Genomic DNA, 18,553 nt, shown 5'->3' with positions numbered 1-18,553 from the left:
TGAATATGTTTCATTTGAATGATTGTAGTACTGTAGATGTACTGATTGGCAACGACAACGCTTATTTGATGTGTGCAAAAAAAGAGCGTGTTGGTGAAAATCGTAGTGAACCACATGCTTTGCTCACTCCTCTCGGTTGGTTGGCTTGTGGTGGTAAGTCACCCTTAGATGAAAGCGTTGCTAAACTGTGCAGAGTGCAGACGTCTTCAGAGTCGGATGTCATCTCTGGCTTTCAGCGTAAAATTGAGTCTCGTGATATGGAAATAGCAGACCTGAATAAAGTCATTCAGGATTTGACGTTACAAAATGAAACCTGTGAATTGTCTCGCAATGATAGGTTGGCTAGAGAACTTGTTGAACCGAATATTGAGTTGAAAGATGGTCGATTTGAGATACCTGTTCCGTTGAAGGAAGATATTGATCTACCTAACAATTTTGTGTTGGCGTCAGATAGAGTTGCTGCTTTAAGGAAGAAGGCTTTAAAACAACCTGAACTTCGTGATTTCCTTACTGACACCATGAAAGATCTTAAATCAAATGGCTATATTGAGCGTACTGGTGAAGCAGGAAATGTCAAGGGATTTGAATGGTATTTACCATACTTTGTTACGTCACAATTAAAAAAGCGCATTGTTTACGATGGCAAGTCTGAATTTCGAGGAACTTGTGTTAATGATGTAATGTTTTCGGGTCCTGACTTGTTAAACCCTCTGGTAGGTGTCTTGGCTAGATTTCGGCTTGGTAGATTTGGTCTCATGGCTGATGTGACTAAATGCTTCTTTCAAATAAAGTTACCTGAGTCGCAAAGGGATTTGTTTCGTATATTGTGGTTTCAAGATGATGACCTTGAAAATGGTAGGATGGTACCATTTCGTTTTTGTGTACACCCTTGGGGAATAAAGAGTAGCCCGTATATCGCTTGCTTGGCTATAAAGAAAATGATCGAGCAGAATCCCAGCAGTGCTGGTGAATTGACTCTCTGCAATATTGCAAATAATATGTAGGCTACATGGATGATTTTATATTTTCGGCTGATAGCTTAGAGGAAGCTCAGCAAATCCCCAGTCAGCAAAGGTTCGTGGGGCCCACTTGGGCTGCATATGGGTTACCCACATTGTACTGCGTGGGCCCCAGTACCTATGTGTCCACGGTTTGCAGAAATGTCCCAAGTGGGCAGCCCACCTACGTCTAATGGGTGGGCAGCCTACCATGCAACCATTATTAAAATGTGAACCGCCGTCGCATTATATCGTTGTATATATTCAATTTTTATGATTATTGCACTTTAATATAGCATAATGGACCGGTGCAAACGTATATTTTATAATTTTTCATCATGGTGGGTAGCCCACTTCATGCCCACAGAAAGCCCAGAAAGCCCAGAAAGTTTATTTCAAGAAATAAAAATAAATTCCCAGATACATTTTCATGATATGATAACATTATTAAGATAAATTCAATAAAAGATGTCGGGAATCGGTTGTAAAGAAAAAAATATGAAGTAGGCCGCGCACTTGGGGCCTAATCGGAAACATCAGATAAACTCACCTTAAGCCCACAAGCCCACAAATGCCCATGGAAATCCCACGTGGGCCCCACGAACCCTTGCTGACTGGGTCACTCATGAATCATTTGCTTTGTTTGATAGCCGTGGGTTTAAACTAGGTAAGTGGAGTGCTAACAAGGAGGCTATGATTGTCTTGTCAAATTTGGATAATGAGATGCTTTCACCTTTGATTCGTGACATTGACTTTCAGACTGAAAATATGACTTTGCCATCAGCGAAGACATTGGGTTGTGTGTGGCAAACCGAGTCTGACGAGATGCGTATCGCATGTTCCTTAAAGCCTTTAGCTAAACACACGCGCCGAAGTATGCTCAGTCAGCTTGGACAAAATTTTGATCCGCTAGGCTTTGGAGCGCCATTTTTTCTAAAAGCACGCCTTATACTTCAGCAATTGGCGATAGACAAGTTTGATTGGGACACCGAGGTCCCTGATAGCTTTGTTAAAGAGTGGGAGTCGTGACTTCGCTCTTTGGACCTGCTTAAGGATTTTTCGTTACCGAGATGGTATTTTGCAAACTCTGGTGTGTGCAGTCCGGATGATATTGTTTCATATCAATTGCATGGGTTTAGTGATGCTTCGAATCAAGCTTTCTCTTCTGTTGTTTACTTACGTAGACTGGTTAACGGAGTTCCGAGTGTGTCTTTCGTTCTGGGTAAATCTACCATTGTAGTAAAAAATCAGTTTCCTTGGCCGATAGCTAGGAAAGAGCTTGTTGCCGCTTTGAATACAGCAAGACTCGTGAAGCAGGCCTACGAGGCATTGAAGATGCCCGACTGCCTTAAGTATTTTTGGTGTGATTCTCGTACTGTGTTGCAGTGGGTTAAAAATCCTGATTTACGTTTGAATAAGTTTATTACGCGTCGAGTTGAGCATATTTTATTGTTGTCTGGAGCCCAGGATTGGCATTTTTGCCCTACCGATATGAACCCAGCTGATGTTGGCACAAGGCCAAATCTTATTACAAAGAAAGAATTTCGAGAGTTGTGGTTAAATGGTTCTAGTCTTCTCTACCAGTGTGAGGAAATTCCATCTGTAGAAAATGCCACTCCAGTACCTGTCCATAGCCTATATCTTCGTGACGAAGAGGAGTCGCTTGACGTTGGACAGGGTGGTCTTCACAGATTGATCGAGGCCGCACCTTCTTTGTATGTTATGAAAAAGAGAATCGCTTATTTGGTTGCTTTTGTTGAATTTTTGTGCTGTAAAACGAGAAAGCGTAGCTTTGTGAAGCCAAAACTGGATGCATCTTATCTTAACATTGCTTCAGAGTTGGCTGTGAAGTTTGTTCAGAAGAGCGTGTATGGCGATGTGGTACATTTAATGACCAAACGATCGCCGGATGCCCTTGAGGAAGTGATAAAGCGAGGTAGTGTTGGCGCTTCGCAACGTGAGAAGGAACGCTTGAAAGAGTTACGTTCACTTAAAAAGTACAGACCTTGTGTGGATGACGCTGGTGTAATCCGCATTGAAGGGCGCTTAAGTAATTCTCCCAAGATTTCTCTTGAAGCAAAGCATCCGATTGTTTTGCCTTCGAAGCACCCCTTCACTAGGCTTGTTGTACTGTCGCATCATAATGGAAATGCGCACTGTGGAGTACAGCACACTTTGTTGTCTACGCGACAGAAGTTTTGGATCGCTAATGGTAATGCCTCCGTGAAGAGGTATCTTAATGGTTGTGGTGTATGTGCGATTGAGAAAGCACGGCCTATAAGGCAGCTCATGTCTGATTTACCTTTGTCTCGCACAACTGCGCATAGGAAACCCTTTTTTGATTGCGGCTTAGACTATCTTGGACCTTTAACCTTTGTTGAAGGTAGAAGTCACAAAAAAGCTTGGGGACTCTTGTTCACATGTATGGCATCTCGCGCTATTCATGTTGAGCTGGTTACGTCATTGTCGCTGAGTGATTTTTTACTTGCCTTTACAAGGTTTACAGATTTACGTGGGCAGGTTAATGCTATCTATTCCGACAATGGAAGTACCTTTCAGGCAGCAACTAAGAAGTTACCCGAGTTGATAGAATCAGCTGAATTTCACAACGCCCTGAGACAGAGAGAGATAAACTGGGAATTTATATCTCCGTATGCTCCGGCGCAAGGTGGCGCCTGGGAGGCAATGGTTAAACAATTTAAAATTGCATTTTTTCACATTTTGGACTCTTCAATTCGTAAGCCCAAATTTATTGAACTGCTTACGTACACAGGCAGTGCCGTTCGGATCGTGAACGAACGCCCTTTGGTACCTTTGAGTGACGACCCTAGGGATTTTACTGTCATCACCTCTGCCTCACTTTTGACCCCATACTTAGACCCATACTGTGCTGTTGGGCAACCACATGATCGTGACCAATTAAGAAGGGATTATCGGTTCAATTTGTCACTTTCTCATCAGTTTTGGAGTAAATGGATCGATTTTTACTTGCCAGGTCTTCAGGGCCGGAAAAAATGGCTAAAAATTGCCGAGAATTTGGAGCCTGGTCAACTTGTAGTGGTAGGTTCTCTCCAGGACATTGGTAAACGTGGGAAGTATCAACTTGGGAGGATGCATGAGGTAGTTCCACAAATTAGGAAAGGGAAGCCTGTGGTTCGTAGAGCTAAAGTTGCCGTCTGCAACTATGATGAGAGTACGGGGAAAGTGAAAGTAGACTATGTGTTGAGGGATATTTTGTGCCTCGCCCCCGTAAAGAACACTTAAGTGTTAGGGTTTGAGCCTGGTTTTGTCTGCGGTGGCCGACACTTGTCTGAGCCCAGAACAGTCGGTTATTATCGCAACCATTGTATATAGCGTCATTTTTTGCGTGTACCTAATACCTATGGTACCAATTTCATGTATCGTCGTGTTTATTCTTATTGCTGTTCATTCTTTGCATGCCCTTTGTATTTGCGTATTAACTTAAACGTGAGTGATTCAAACAATTTGTGTATCATGTGTTTTTATTCATTGGCTCACAATTGTCGTCAATTCTTTTTTAGTTATGCCATGTCAGACTGTCATAACTAGCGGCCGCTATGTTCCAGACAATTGTTCACCTAATCAAACGTCATATAAAAACCGTTCAAGTCTACTGAATATTACGTCATGGAAATTCCTAAAACATGTGCCAAAATTGCACCATCGTTCGTAAGACCTGTGTCAAACCTGTTTAAACCTGTTTCAGTTGAAACCTGTTTAAACATGAAATGTTGCGTCGCGCTAACTGCTGGCGTGCCTTTGAGTTATCACAAATTTTTCTGATTCATTCTCGAAGTTGTTTGTTGGAAGTCGGTCGCACATTTAACTGGTTTATTTGGTGCTTGCTAGCTGGACAAATTCTCCGTCTTTTATCCAAGTAATCTGTATCGTAGTGACAGTTTTTAGAGGTGTAAGGCGTTGCATCTCGATTTCGATAGCCGCGGGCTAATTTTACAGGAATACACTTATTGAATAGACGTTTCAAGGAGTGTTTCTTTTTCGGTCGATACATACAGACAAACGGATCCGGGAACTTTATGTTACAATTTTCCCACGAAGAGATTATGGTTTACCGCTGTGACCAGCTAGACATGAATACCGCATCTGACTCATTAGTGCGTCCGCTTCGGAGAACTCGGCAGGCATACAATACTTACATGAAAAGAACCTGTGAGGGAAGATGAGGATCTACCAAGTGAACCGTCGCACACTGCATGTCTGTGGATACAAAGCTATAATGAGCAATGGAAGCTGAGGGACATGGAGGAAGCCTTTAATGTGCAACTGCACGATGACTTTGACCGCACTTTATCTGAAAGAGCATGTTTCAATCTATAAAAACCAACCTCACCGTTACATTTTAAGGCTATGTTTATCTCAATAAAAATTATCAAAACCATGGTCCTACACGCACTTGTATTTTTGGCCACGTTCCTGCAATGGAGGATTGTATTACACAATACACTGGATTGTGACGTCAGTTCGAGACAGACCTCGAAGTGACAATCGCTTTTGCAAGTTCTTTCATTGGTCAACGTCTGCAGACGTTGAATCGATTGTCTCCACTAAGTTTGCTTTGAACTGATGTCATATCACTAGATGGCGTTGACGAGTTTTCCACTTCCAGGTAACGTGAGAGAGAAGCGCTAGAGAGCGTGGGAAAAAGATCGATTTCTTGGCTGTGGGCCTCAATTGTAAGGAAGTGAGTTTATCAACCGGTACCGGATGTCTTGGCAATGGATTTTAGCCAATGTTAATTCGATCGTGCAGTTATACGTTAATTGCAGCTACTTAGTCTTAATCAAAACAAAATTGATGCGTTGAAGTCATATTATGCAATTGAAAGTATGAAGACTTGCGAATCGATATACAACCGTGTGGAGTTACAACTGACACTGGACAAATATTTGCACATACTTATGTTGTCATTGTCACAAAATGTAGCCTATGTTTGTGCACAATCTATACAATCGCATGTGGTAGCCGTCACTACTCTGTCCATTCAAGCGCTTCATCGCCCTCTATTTGCAAGATTCAAGAATATTATTCAGACACAGAATACAATGCATGCCAATAAAGCATCGCAGCAGTTTAGCAACAGGAAAAGCTAAAAAACGCATAAGTTAACCCGCTTAAATACAGTAAGTACGAAAGAGGCTAGTAGGTTAGTAAGTTAAACAATTAAGCGTGGTGGCAACGTCTTGGCAAACAAATCGTCAACGAAAACAAAATCTATCGTTCTATTTCCACCTCCAAAGCAACCTATCATGAAATAGAACTAGGATTTGTCAGAGATTTCTAGAAGTACAGAATGTCCGACTACTTGACAAGAAGAGGTGTGTTCAATTTAAGTGTTGCCAGATATTGTTCAAACTTTTCTGGTAAACTGATACTTCAAACTAATGGTAGCTCAAGCCTTGCACATTGAAAATGATTCCAAAATTAATTTAAAGCAATTTTTATCCTCTAAATCAAACTCATATTGACTTAATAGGATTGAATAGCATTATTCAGAGCAAAAGCAAATTTGTTTTGAATAATGGTCTCCAATTCTATTAAGTTATTGTCAGTCATCTGCTTATGGTATTACAAAATTACTTCTCTCCCAAAGGTAACTCATAATGATGTTTACAAGTTTTATTTACCTACAGAAATTATAACCATAATAAAATTAAAACATATTTATTATTTGACACAATGTCATGATGCTTTATATCCATAATGAGAGGTGGTAGCCTTTATTTTCCAACTGCAACGTAGGGCGCTACGGGGTTCTGGCGTGAGAGCTGTTAAAAGAAGAATTTCGATCGGACACTAATTTGAGGATTTCAAACAAGACACGACTGAAGAAAAGAATAGAACACCAAAAAATGCACTTTATTTTCTTCTCGGATTTCGAAAATAAAAATGTTGAGCCATAACATCCCTGCAAGGTTTAAAACTGCTTCGTCGATCCTTCGTCAACGTTACTACTTCGCACTTTTATAGTGACGTAACTCCGAGCACATTAGATTTGTTTTAGTTGCAAACTGGTGTCTTTAAGCTGTGTAGCTTAACATGAAATTTAACACCTATAACATAATAATAAATAGGTGATATAACAAAATAATGATTCACCACTTTTATTTGAATTATCAGTATTTATTATTGCACCAACAATTTAGAACATGTACGATTGTTCGTGCTGCGTTTAACAAATTTTTGGCCATTACATAATATAAAAGACAATATTTGTCGGCTACTTTAAGTAGTATGTTATTAAATCTATTCATATCGTAGGCTACTGAAGTGTTGCATTTGGAGAACTTCGATTTGCTGTAGCTGGCCAAAAATTCTAGGGCTAAAGAAACGCTTTTGAGTAACCACTGTTCACGAAATTATGGCCAAGTTATCTGTCTCCGTATTGTGACATGGATTGTCACGCAATCGTGACGTCATCATTGCGATGCACTGTCACGCTTGAGCGACAATCTCTCGTCATTCTTTTTCTAATTTTCTAACTTGTGTTTTCCAAACGTGCTTCGTCTTCCTTTTACGATGTGTGAACCTAACGGACGGACGTAATTAAGAGTGTGAAGTGACTATTCCACATCACAATTGAACCCGTCTCTTGTTAACAATATACCATCAATCTTCACTCAACACATGTGGAACTTGAGTCGAAAGTTAGGAAGAAGACAGGTTGGATAGCAGCTCATATACATAGCGGTTATCAAAAAGAAAGAACATCTTCAATTGTGTTAAACGGGATGTCACTTCAATCGTGAGTCTGTAGTTACCGTACCCATCTTCAATTGTGTGGTTCTGGTCACTTCAATCGTGAAGCTACAAGAATTGTTTTTTGCTGGTGCTGTAAAACGCATATTGCTGGCCAACCGAAGCGGCCAAAGAACAGCAATCGAAAAAGCGAAACCAGATCTCCAGCTAGAGAAGTCACTAATTCTACTGTGGGGCAGTATAAGCACGGTTACTTTATACTGCCTGAAGCGGCTGGGGAACGGTCACCAGACCAACAATCCGTCGACGATCGAACTGTCCGAGGAGAGCAAGAAACTGTGTTATTCCACCGACCACAAGACGAAGCGCGCGACGCCATTTTGAAACTGGATCACGTGGACAAAGAGTGCGACGCTTCTTGTAAGGGCAGTGGTGCGAGGACTATTTCCTGCCTCTGGTCAGTGTGTTACTTATTTGATTGTGTATGTTATCGAGCTTTTATAGCAAATTTGTGTAGCCTACTGCAATTTAGTAGTAAAAGTTAATTTGTTGATTACCGTAGGCTACGTATTCCATTTAATAAGTTACTGAAATAACTATGAGTGCCGCTTCCCTTGAGGACTGTCTGTGGGTCTCGGGCGGGCTGGGGAGTGTACAGGGGCCGGTCCGCCGCTCTTTGGTGGGGCGAGGTGGATCTGTCGCGGAGAGTGGGGCCACCGTAGCGCGGCTTCCGGTGAGTGGACCAGTAGTACAATCACAACTGCCCTCAGAGGTCGGTAGAGAGGAGGTTCACCAGGAAGTGTTAGGGCTACAGAATGACAGGGAAGCCCGTCAACGAAGGCGTCAGCTACTTAGTGATATCAGTGCGGCCACGAGACAGCTTGGGGAACTAAGAAGCAGAGACGAAGTGATAGAATTTGAATCACAGCATGTCAAGGCTCTAGATTGGAGGGTTAGAGACTTTTGTGCCATTACGCAGAAAGAGGACTCCGAACCTCGAGTCGCCCCCGAGTTTGAAATGTTGGTGAGGAGATGTAAAGAACGATGGGAGGAGCTAACAGACTCGCCCCCAGTAAATTCAGCTTCCCTGCCAAACATAACCATTGGGGTCCCTCCCTCATCTGCAGGGAAAAGCAGAAGGTCTGCGCATATTTTAGCTCAGATTGATCTGGAAACTCAATTAGAACAGATTCAAATTGAGAACCGCTTAGATGAGGCGCGAGAGACAAGGAAATTGAAGGAGGCCCGAAAACAGGAAGCCCGAGAAGAGCGTAAGCTGGCCAGAGAGCTTAAGGAGGCCCGGGAACAGGAAGCCCGAGAAGAGCGTAAGCTGGCCAGAGAGCTTAGGGAGTTACAAGTACGTGCAAGCTTGCAGAAGCAGATGGCCATGTCGGAATGCTATACAGAGAAGACACATAGCTTGAGGAGTTATCGCACGCGGGATTCCAAGACGAGCGCCCAGGTGAAAGATGGTCCCCATCTCAAGGAAAGCGAGAAACCAAAAAAAGCCCCTCACTCAGTGTTGTCTAAATTCTGTGCCCATATGGAGGCTGCTAACAAAGCAGACAAGTTAATGGCCCCTAGCTTAAATGTACCTGTTTATGAGAGACCTATTAGACCTCCGCCAGGATTTACCGGTACTGATACTACTAGGTATATCCCTAAGGGTAGTGCAGTCCATGATGGGTATTATGGCTTACCCCTGCATGAAAGTGACGTGATGGCAAGGAGAGAACAGCAACCGCCCCTAGCCTACGACGGAGCGTGCGAAAAGGCGTCAAGGAAGGACTATCTTGACATGGCCTCGCTCATAAAATATGACGGGTTTTCTATGCCCTTTATTGTTTTTAAAAACGAGATAAATGCTTTGTTAGAAAAATGCCCATATGAGGATATGAGACTGAGCTTGATTAGAGCAGCATGTATTAAAACTGCTGCTCAAGACATAAGCTTGGTGATCAGTAGCACCCCAGGTTACAACGAAGCAATGCGTGCTAATATGGCATTGGAGCGTTTGTCTTTAAGATTTTCTGTTCGCGGCGGTTTTAATTCTGAGGCTTGTGTTAAAAGTATCCGATTTGGGCCGCGTGTGTCGGGGGCTGACATTACTGGTTGGCGCAAGTTTCGGGCAGAATTACTAGATTGCCAAATATATGCGGCAGCATACAAGCGGTTGGACTACCTTGAAGGGAAATTTGTCTGTGATCTAGCTAAACGTTTGCCCGTTTATGCGCGTCAACGCTTCATTGATTTCTTAGGTGATAAATTTGGTTGTACGGCGGACCCTTCCTTTGATAGTTTGTTGCAGTTTGTTATTGCGGAAGAAAATGCGAAATCAACCGACTTTGGCGTTTGGTTAATGAGTGAGGACCATAAGTCGAGCAATAACCATTCTTTTGGTAAGTCGGAGAGTAAAAGGGACGCGGGTGCATTGCAAGTGAAACATACGGCGGCCAAGGTTGACGGCTATGGTAATATAAATTCCGCAACGTCAAAAACGAGTGTCTCGTTGTGTGAGTGTTGCCTTTCGTTTGGTGTGAATGTGGATCATGGTTTGGAGGTATGTCATCGTTTGCAGGGTATGACTGTGGCAAAGCGTGAAGAGTTTTTCTACAAACATTGGCTCTGTTATAATTGTGGAGGAAAGCATCGGGCTAGAGATTGTCGCTGTGCCATGAACTGTGATCAGTGTCAGGACGCTAACTACAAAACGCCAAAGCATTTCGCTATGTTGCATGAATGGGTCGTTAATGATAGGCCAGCAAACAAACCAGTTCCAAAGAAGGTACGCGAGTCCGCTGTGGACAAAGTTGACAAGTCTGCGGTTAATAAAACTGGAGTTCAAGGTAGAGAAAAATCAGTCTCTTTGAGAAATGTGAAAGTGACACCTTGTAAAGTTTTAAACCGAACAGTTGCTGTGAAGGTCATAAACCCGGCAACTGGCTTAGAAAAGTTGGTGTACTGTCAGCTTGATTATGGATCCCAGATAACGCTGGTATCAAAATCATTGTGTGCAGAGTTGGGTTTACAGCCCTATGAAAACATTTCCTTTACCATGAAAACATTAAACGGTGATGCGAAAGTTGATGCTGGTTTGGTCAAATTTGTGGTAAAATCGTTGTCGACTGGTGAGAGTTTTAATATAGATAATGTTGTTTGTTCGACGCCATGGAGCGATGACATTGAAACCTTGCCTCATAAGCAAGAATTGAGTGGTTACAGACATTTTGATGACATTAGTGTGTTTGAATTAGAAAATCGTCAGACTGTGGACATTTTGATAGGCGACGACTGTCCATTCTTGTTAACTGTGCTTGAAGAGCGAGTTTGTAAAACGTTGTATGAGCCGCACGCGATCAACACACCGTTGGGATGGCTAGCCGGTGGGGGGCGGTCTCCTCTTTGTTCGGACAGTCGTGCCACAGTCAGGAAAGTACAGGTTTGCAATGATCTTGAGAACGTGAACTGGTTGAAACGTGAAAATTTGACGCGCGACTGCATGGTAGATGAATTAAGGCAGGAGTTAAAAGAGGCCACGCTGGCAGATTCGCGGCAGAGCATGTCACTTGCTGATAAGTTTTGGGGTCACTGGACAGATTTCTGTCTACCTAAGTTGCGGGGTCGAAGAAAATGGAGAGACATCTGTCACAATTTAGAACCCGGAGACTTGGTCCTGGTATGGGATATGAATGATCGGCCTAAACGAGGGGACTACCGAATCGGCAGAGTGGTTGAAATTTTACCGCAGCATCGAAAGAGAAAAGAGTTTGTGAGAAGGGTGAGGGTGGCTGTGGTAGCATGGGACACTAACACAAAGAAGTCGCACGTTGAAACCGTGCTTCGTGATATTTCTTGCGTTGCTCCGGTGGAGGGCGCGCGGGCACGCACTGCTGTGCTCGCTCCAGTTGGTTCGGGCCCCCCAGATGGACGTTAAGGGACGTCACTCATAGAAAATGTGTTCACTTTTTTTTATTAATGTTTAATTGCTTATGACTTGTGTGATGTATGATGCTTATGTTGGCTGTTTACAAATTAAATAGATACAGTCTGGCTGGAACCGTATGTATTTATCAAGTACATATTGTCACTTTGAGTTACGCCAATATCGCTTACAGCAAATTTGCTTGTGATACCTGTGACTAAGCGGAGCATCTTATTCATTCTTTCACATTTAATTTAGTATCTTCATATGACAACTTTGTTTTGTATAACTTTAGGTGTATGGTGTGTTAGTACTGTAATGTCGTGTGAGCATGGTCCGTTTTAAATACCTTCAGACAGCAGTATGGGACTACAGGTTCATCTACATGACTATGTATGTTATTTATACGACAATATTATGCGGTATTGCTATTATGTTTAATGCGTGTTAGGTATGGCCAATGATGAGTAATTTCGTTTAGGCAAAAATAATCTTCTGGAAGATGGATATTGTAATATTCATCTTGGAGGCTGCTATGTTCACGAAATTATGGCCAAGTTATCTGTCTCCGTATTGTGACATGGATTGTCACGCAATCGTGACGTCATCATTGCGATGCACTGTCACGCTTGAGCGACAATCTCTCGTCATTCTTTTTCTAATTTTCTAACTTGTGTTTTCCAAACGTGCTTCGTCTTCCTTTTACGATGTGTGAACCTAACGGACGGACGTAATTAAGAGTGTGAAGTGACTATTCCACATCACAATTGAACCCGTCTCTTGTTAACAATATACCATCAATCTTCACTCAACACATGTGGAACTTGAGTCGAAAGTTAGGAAGAAGACAGGTTGGATAGCAGCTCATATACATAGCGGTTATCAAAAAGAAAGAACAACCACCATAATGAAGATAATATTACAGTAATTAACTAATCACCGTGTTTACTATAGCTAGGGTTCGATAGGCTTATTTTAATTTAGGAAAAGCTTACATGATTATATACTGTGCACATAGCTACAGCAAGTCCAAAAGTTTTGGTCTATTTAAGTTTTTGACAAAACGCGCGGTGTGAATAGATGTGACACAACAAATACTAAGGCTATAGCAGCTTCATCCATTGATTGAAACCACAATTATCAACCTTGCCAAATACAAACATTCTTGGAAGAGCAATATCGGATGTCTTATGGCAAAGGAAAGGGTTTCACAGTTGTGTAGGCTGTATGATATTATATGCTTACAATATGCTTTTTCTTAAAGTTTATTTAGTTGTTTACTCTTAGATATGGCTTAGAATGTGCGATGATATGATGTAGTATGAAGAGTTTTTAAGCCACTCTAAGTGACTTACGAGAACACGCAGAAGAAAAGTTCAAACCTATTTTTTTTTATTTTTTTTAATATTGGCTATTAGGTTTTAGAAGACAAGCTAAAGCAATAAATTGCTTGATTTGAGTTTAATGTTATTAGGCCTAAGCAGTACTAACATTAACAAAGTCAGCTGTCAAGAAAGTTGTGAAGAAAGTGAGCAATTGTCACGTTTATTACTGTGCATTTTTTGAAATTGAGTTTGTCAGTTTCAAAGTTTTTTTGGGTCAATCTAGCACGCTTATGGCTACAACATCTAGAAGACATATTGTCTCAATAACACAAATATTTTCTGCTACATTGTGTGATTAGCCTACACACTATAGCTTAACAGCAACCAATCACTGATTTTGTAAAGCGTGCTTATCTTACTTACTTTAAAGTGAAGTTGGGGGATCAAGATAAAGGAGCCAGTCTTTTAGGCTCAGACAATTAGGCGCCGGTCAAATAGGCGCGCACACTGTGGCGTCAGGATATTTAGGTGCGGAGCTCTGTGGTGCCTGTTCATTTAGGTGCTATTTCTAGTAAAGCCTGCAGAATGTATTATTTTGGCAGGTAGGGCAATTCTTGCGAGTACGTGTGAGACAACGCTCTACTGCATGAATACATTTCTATAGAGCATATGAACCCTGGCTACAAGTTGCAAGCATAATGGTGCGACTTTGCTTGTTATTAAACCTAGTTGGGATTTAGACGAAAACTAAGTACTCTTCACTCAAGCCTACCACCCGACCCACTTGAATATAAGCTACGATTGGACGGTATATTTTTTATTGTTATTTAGTCTAGTTATCATTATTTTGACTTAACGAAAATGGTAACTCAGTCATGTTCGAAAACTTGAATAATTTATTGATAAAGCTTTCGCCGAAGCAAACCTGGACTAACAACAAATAAATGCCGAACAGGTGCATTGCAAAAACAATATATTTTTCTGTTCAATATAACATTTTGTGTGAAAAGCGTTGCCGGATAAAGCAGCTTCACTCACTGAAGCCATGACTAACAACAAATAAATGCACGCGCATTAACAAAACAACATATTTTTTTGTTCAATATAACATTTTGTGTGAAAAGCATTGCCCTACCTGCCAAACTGATACAATCTGCAGACTTCACTGGGAATAGCACCCAAATGAACGGGCGCCACAGTGCTCCACACCTAAATATCCTGACGCCACAGTGTGTGCACCTATTTGACCGGCGCCTAACTGTCTGCCCCTAAAAGATGTGGACCCCAAGATAAGTCTTGGGCTCCCCACATTGTTTGCAAAACTTGCAAAGAACATTTACGTCAATGGACAAACAAAAGAAGAAAAGGATTAAGGTTTGCTATTCCAATAGTGTGGCATGAACCAAAAGATCATAACAGCGACTGCTATTTTTGTGCATTAAACACAAAAGACATGAACAGGAAAAATAGGACTTCCTTCCAAACCTAGCTTCAGCAATCAGGCTAGTGCTACACAGTGAAGAACTTCCTGTTCCTGTTTTTGAAGGGTTGCCACAATTCAATTTACTTCCTGACAGCGAAGACGAGCTAGCTTCCACTGACAGCGATTCCACCTTCGCTGAAAGCGAATTTCCTCCTGCTATTTTACCTCCTCAAATTTTTTCTCAGGGAGAACTCAATGACTTGGCAAGGGATTTAAATTTCTCAAAAGAATCTTCTGAGTTACTGGCTTCAAGACTCAAAGAAAAAAATATGTTGGAACCAGGTACTGTAATCACTTTTTATCGGAAACACCATGTCGCATTTTTTCACATTTTTCCTCGAGAACATGATATTGTATACGGTACCGATGCGAAAGGTCTTAAAAAGCTTGGTGTAGCATACCGTATAATACAATCCTCAAGATTGGAGACCGTTTATTGACAGCTGGGTCATTGTATTATAATACAATCAAAATTTTGAAATTTTGTAACCAGAATTTCTTCATTTTTTAATATGTTACAGCTATTGGGAAAAGATGAAGATTGACATTTACGCTGTCAAAATCCATCAAGCGGTTTTCGAGATATCGACCATTACACTTTTGCCACTAGAGGCGCTGTTTTGATGTCGCGGCAACAAAAAAATAGCTTAGAATCCTTGTTTTTTAAGATACAGAAATAATAAAAATATCTATTCTTATAGTTTTTGGGGCGAGGAATTCGAATATGTTATTACATTTGTGAAAAAAGCAAAGAAAAAAACTTTATTTTATTGAACAAAAGTTTTGGGGTACTTCATTTCAATGACCCATATCTCAAATCTGCAAAAAGATTTTTCCCCCAACCAATGCTAAACTGTCAAGAAAATCTACCAGCTTCATGTGCGAAAGTATGATAAATATGTTTTCTTTAAAACTTCTGCAATAGACATGAATGTTTCATTGCAATATTCACAATGTTTTCAAACTGTAGGCTACACTTGAAGTGTACTACATCATCACATTTTATTGTATTTGAATAAGGCACTAATGATGCTCTGCAGTAGTAGAGCGAAATGCATATGCCATAAATAGGACTCTGCTGATTCTCCATGCACTTTTAATAAAAAGTACATGATCACACAGCATATGCATTATGATATCATACTAAATTTTTGGAATAACAATAGGATCAAGGCTATCTGTTTCATGTGTAAAAATACGATAAATGTAATTTGTTGCAAACTTTTGCAATTGTCATGAAACAAACAAACAATACTAATAAACAATAAAGCGAATGGGGTGAGGTGGTATGGGCATGTTTTGAGAAGGGATGAAGATGATGTTTTGAGAAGAGCGCTGGAGTTGCGAGTGGAGGGTCGTAGAAAACAAGGAAGATCAAAGAAAACGTGGAAAAGCAAGTTGAGGAAGAAAGTAGCAAGGTGGGCTTGACAAGAGAGGTCGCGCTAAACAGATCGACGTGGAGGCAGGGTGTGAAGACGATTACGGCACTTGGAGGTGAATCCGGCCACCCTCGGTAATGGGGACATCACCGGATTAAAACTGGACTGCTACACTAGACAAACAACATTTTATGGGTATATACTTCAAAATGCATATCTACATCCTAGTTATGCTATCTATAATTTGATATGTAGATTGTAAAGCATACACAAAACCGCACTAAACTACAATATATCAGGATTAGAAAGTGCCAATAATAAGACAAAGAGAAACCAAAAGAATGAGTGCAAGATTACTGTCACAATCAAGGTGCAATGCCTCGCGATGGCTTGCTTTGTATCTTCAACGAGCGTGTTGTTTTGGTTGTGGAATTCTGGTGCGATGTGTTATTATCGGTTATGACCTGAAGTAACCTCTGATTACGAAATCTGTATTATGTAAAATGTGTTTTCTGGAATCATTTTCCCTACGTGACATTCTAGAGATTTCTGTTGTTTACATTTAAATGCTACTTGATAGAACAATGGTTCTTTATGATGTAACCTTACGTAACCTTCTCGAAGTTACTGGACTGAACAACCAACTATAAATAGTGGTGTAGTTTGTGTAAATATTATTCTGAGATGATTATGAGTTGGTTATGAGAGTGGTGTTATGAGTTGTGGATTGGTAGTTGGTGCAGAAATTATTGTTGATTGAGAGTTGAAGTAATCGAATACAAGTAGAAGAAATTGGTGCTGATATAAATTGTATTTGAAATTAGAGTTATTTGAGAAGCCGTTCGTTAAAGTCCTTCAAGAAGTCAGATTATCATTTCACTAGTAGAACCATTCGACATTTAATTCACTGCTTTTCGGTTTGACCCATTAAACTACGTCATTGAACCTTTCCAAGTCTTTTTCCTGGTAAGAGATAGAAAGAAATCGTGACAATTACTCATGATGATAAATAAACTATTGCAGCTTCAACTGAGATAAAACGTAATCTCTGCATCAGTGATTTGATAAACACGTCCAGTAGGGTGTTTATTTTTTTGCCAAAAAGTTTATTTTTTCTTCTGCCTATGTTTAAAGTGTTCCTTTTGGGAAAAAAAACACTGTCTGCAAAACAATTTTTTGAAAAAAAATGATCCCTGGGGGGTCCTCCGGAGCAATTGCATGAACCAGTGTGAAAAGAAGCATTTTTGCTTATAATTTCCTTATTTTTGATAATAGCACAAAGATTTTGGCGTCTATCCCCACTAATTCAACTACAAGGATGTCATTTTAGCTAATAAATAAGTTCTTGCACTGCATTGGGATGACAAAATGAGCAATTTTTTACTATATTTATTAATATTTTTCAGATTGCTGCAGGCTAACTGAAGCTTATAGCTCACTGAGTACTGGTAAACCTAATAATATATATTTTTTTTTATATCATGATTTGATGAGTGTGGTTCAGCATCTGGATCGAGTTCTGAAAAAAAAAATTCTGCTGTTAATGCAGCATCAATGTCAAAACCAAGTCGTAATGCAACAAAACTTTTTGGTCTAGGTGAAAGCATTTGAAGATGGGAAGATGGGAAGAGTATATTAGCGACCTGTATGGAGATGAGAGAGGAAATATTCCTGCTATTAATAATGAAGAAGGTGAACCAATACTGGAATCTGAATTTGATGAAGCCATAAATGAATTGAAAAGCCATAAAGCTCCTGGTAAAGATCAAATAACAACGGAAATGATAAGAGCTCTAGATTGTGAAAGACTAAAACATATTTATAACTTATGTAATAACATCTACATGAATGGCCACATGCCACTAGAAATGAATGAATCCATTCTTGTCAAACTGCCGAAGAAGCCAAAAGCCACACAGTGTACAGAATTTAGAACCCTTAGTCTGATGAGTCACATACTAAATATTTTGCTGAGAGTTGTTCTCAGAAGAAATAGAAAAATCATCGAAAATGAAATTAATGAAACTCAAAGTGGTTTTATGCCTGGAAAGGGAACACGGGAAGGAATTTTCAATATGAGAACTATAAGTGAACGTTACAACCAAATCAATAAAGATGTTTATACTTGCTTTATAGACTATGAAAAAGTCTTTGACCAAGTTAAACACGAAAAATTGATGCAATGTTTGGCTGATATAGGTTTAACTGGAAAAGATCTACGACTGATAGCTAATCTATATTGGACGCAAAAGGCGTATATTCATATGGAAGATGGTTTATCTGGTGCAATGGACATAAAACGTGGAGTTCGCCAGGGATGTATACTATCTCCATGTCTATTCAACCTGTATACTGAAAATGATTTTCAGACAGATTGATGGAATGGAGGGTATCAGCATAGGAGGTATGAATATTTCCAACCTACGGTATGCAGATGATACTGTTCTATTGGCGGAATCAGCAGAAGCTCTCCAAATAATAATAGAAAAAGTGAACAATATTGGAAAGGAATATAACATGAAAATCAACACAAACAAGACGAAAGCGATGATTATTACAAGAAAAGAAATGTACCAAGTGTAAATGTTACTATTGATGGAATACTGGTCGATCAAGTCAAAAACTTTACCTATCTGGGACACACAATAACTGAAAATGGCAGATGCGATACGGAAATATTGAGACGAATAGAAATAGCAAGAAACAAC

The sequence above is a fragment of the Aplidium turbinatum genome, chromosome 2 (genome assembly GCF_918807975.1).
Source record: "Aplidium turbinatum chromosome 2, kaAplTurb1.1, whole genome shotgun sequence".
Lineage (NCBI taxonomy): Eukaryota > Metazoa > Chordata > Ascidiacea > Aplousobranchia > Polyclinidae > Aplidium > Aplidium turbinatum.
This window is presented reverse-complemented; position numbering follows the sequence as displayed.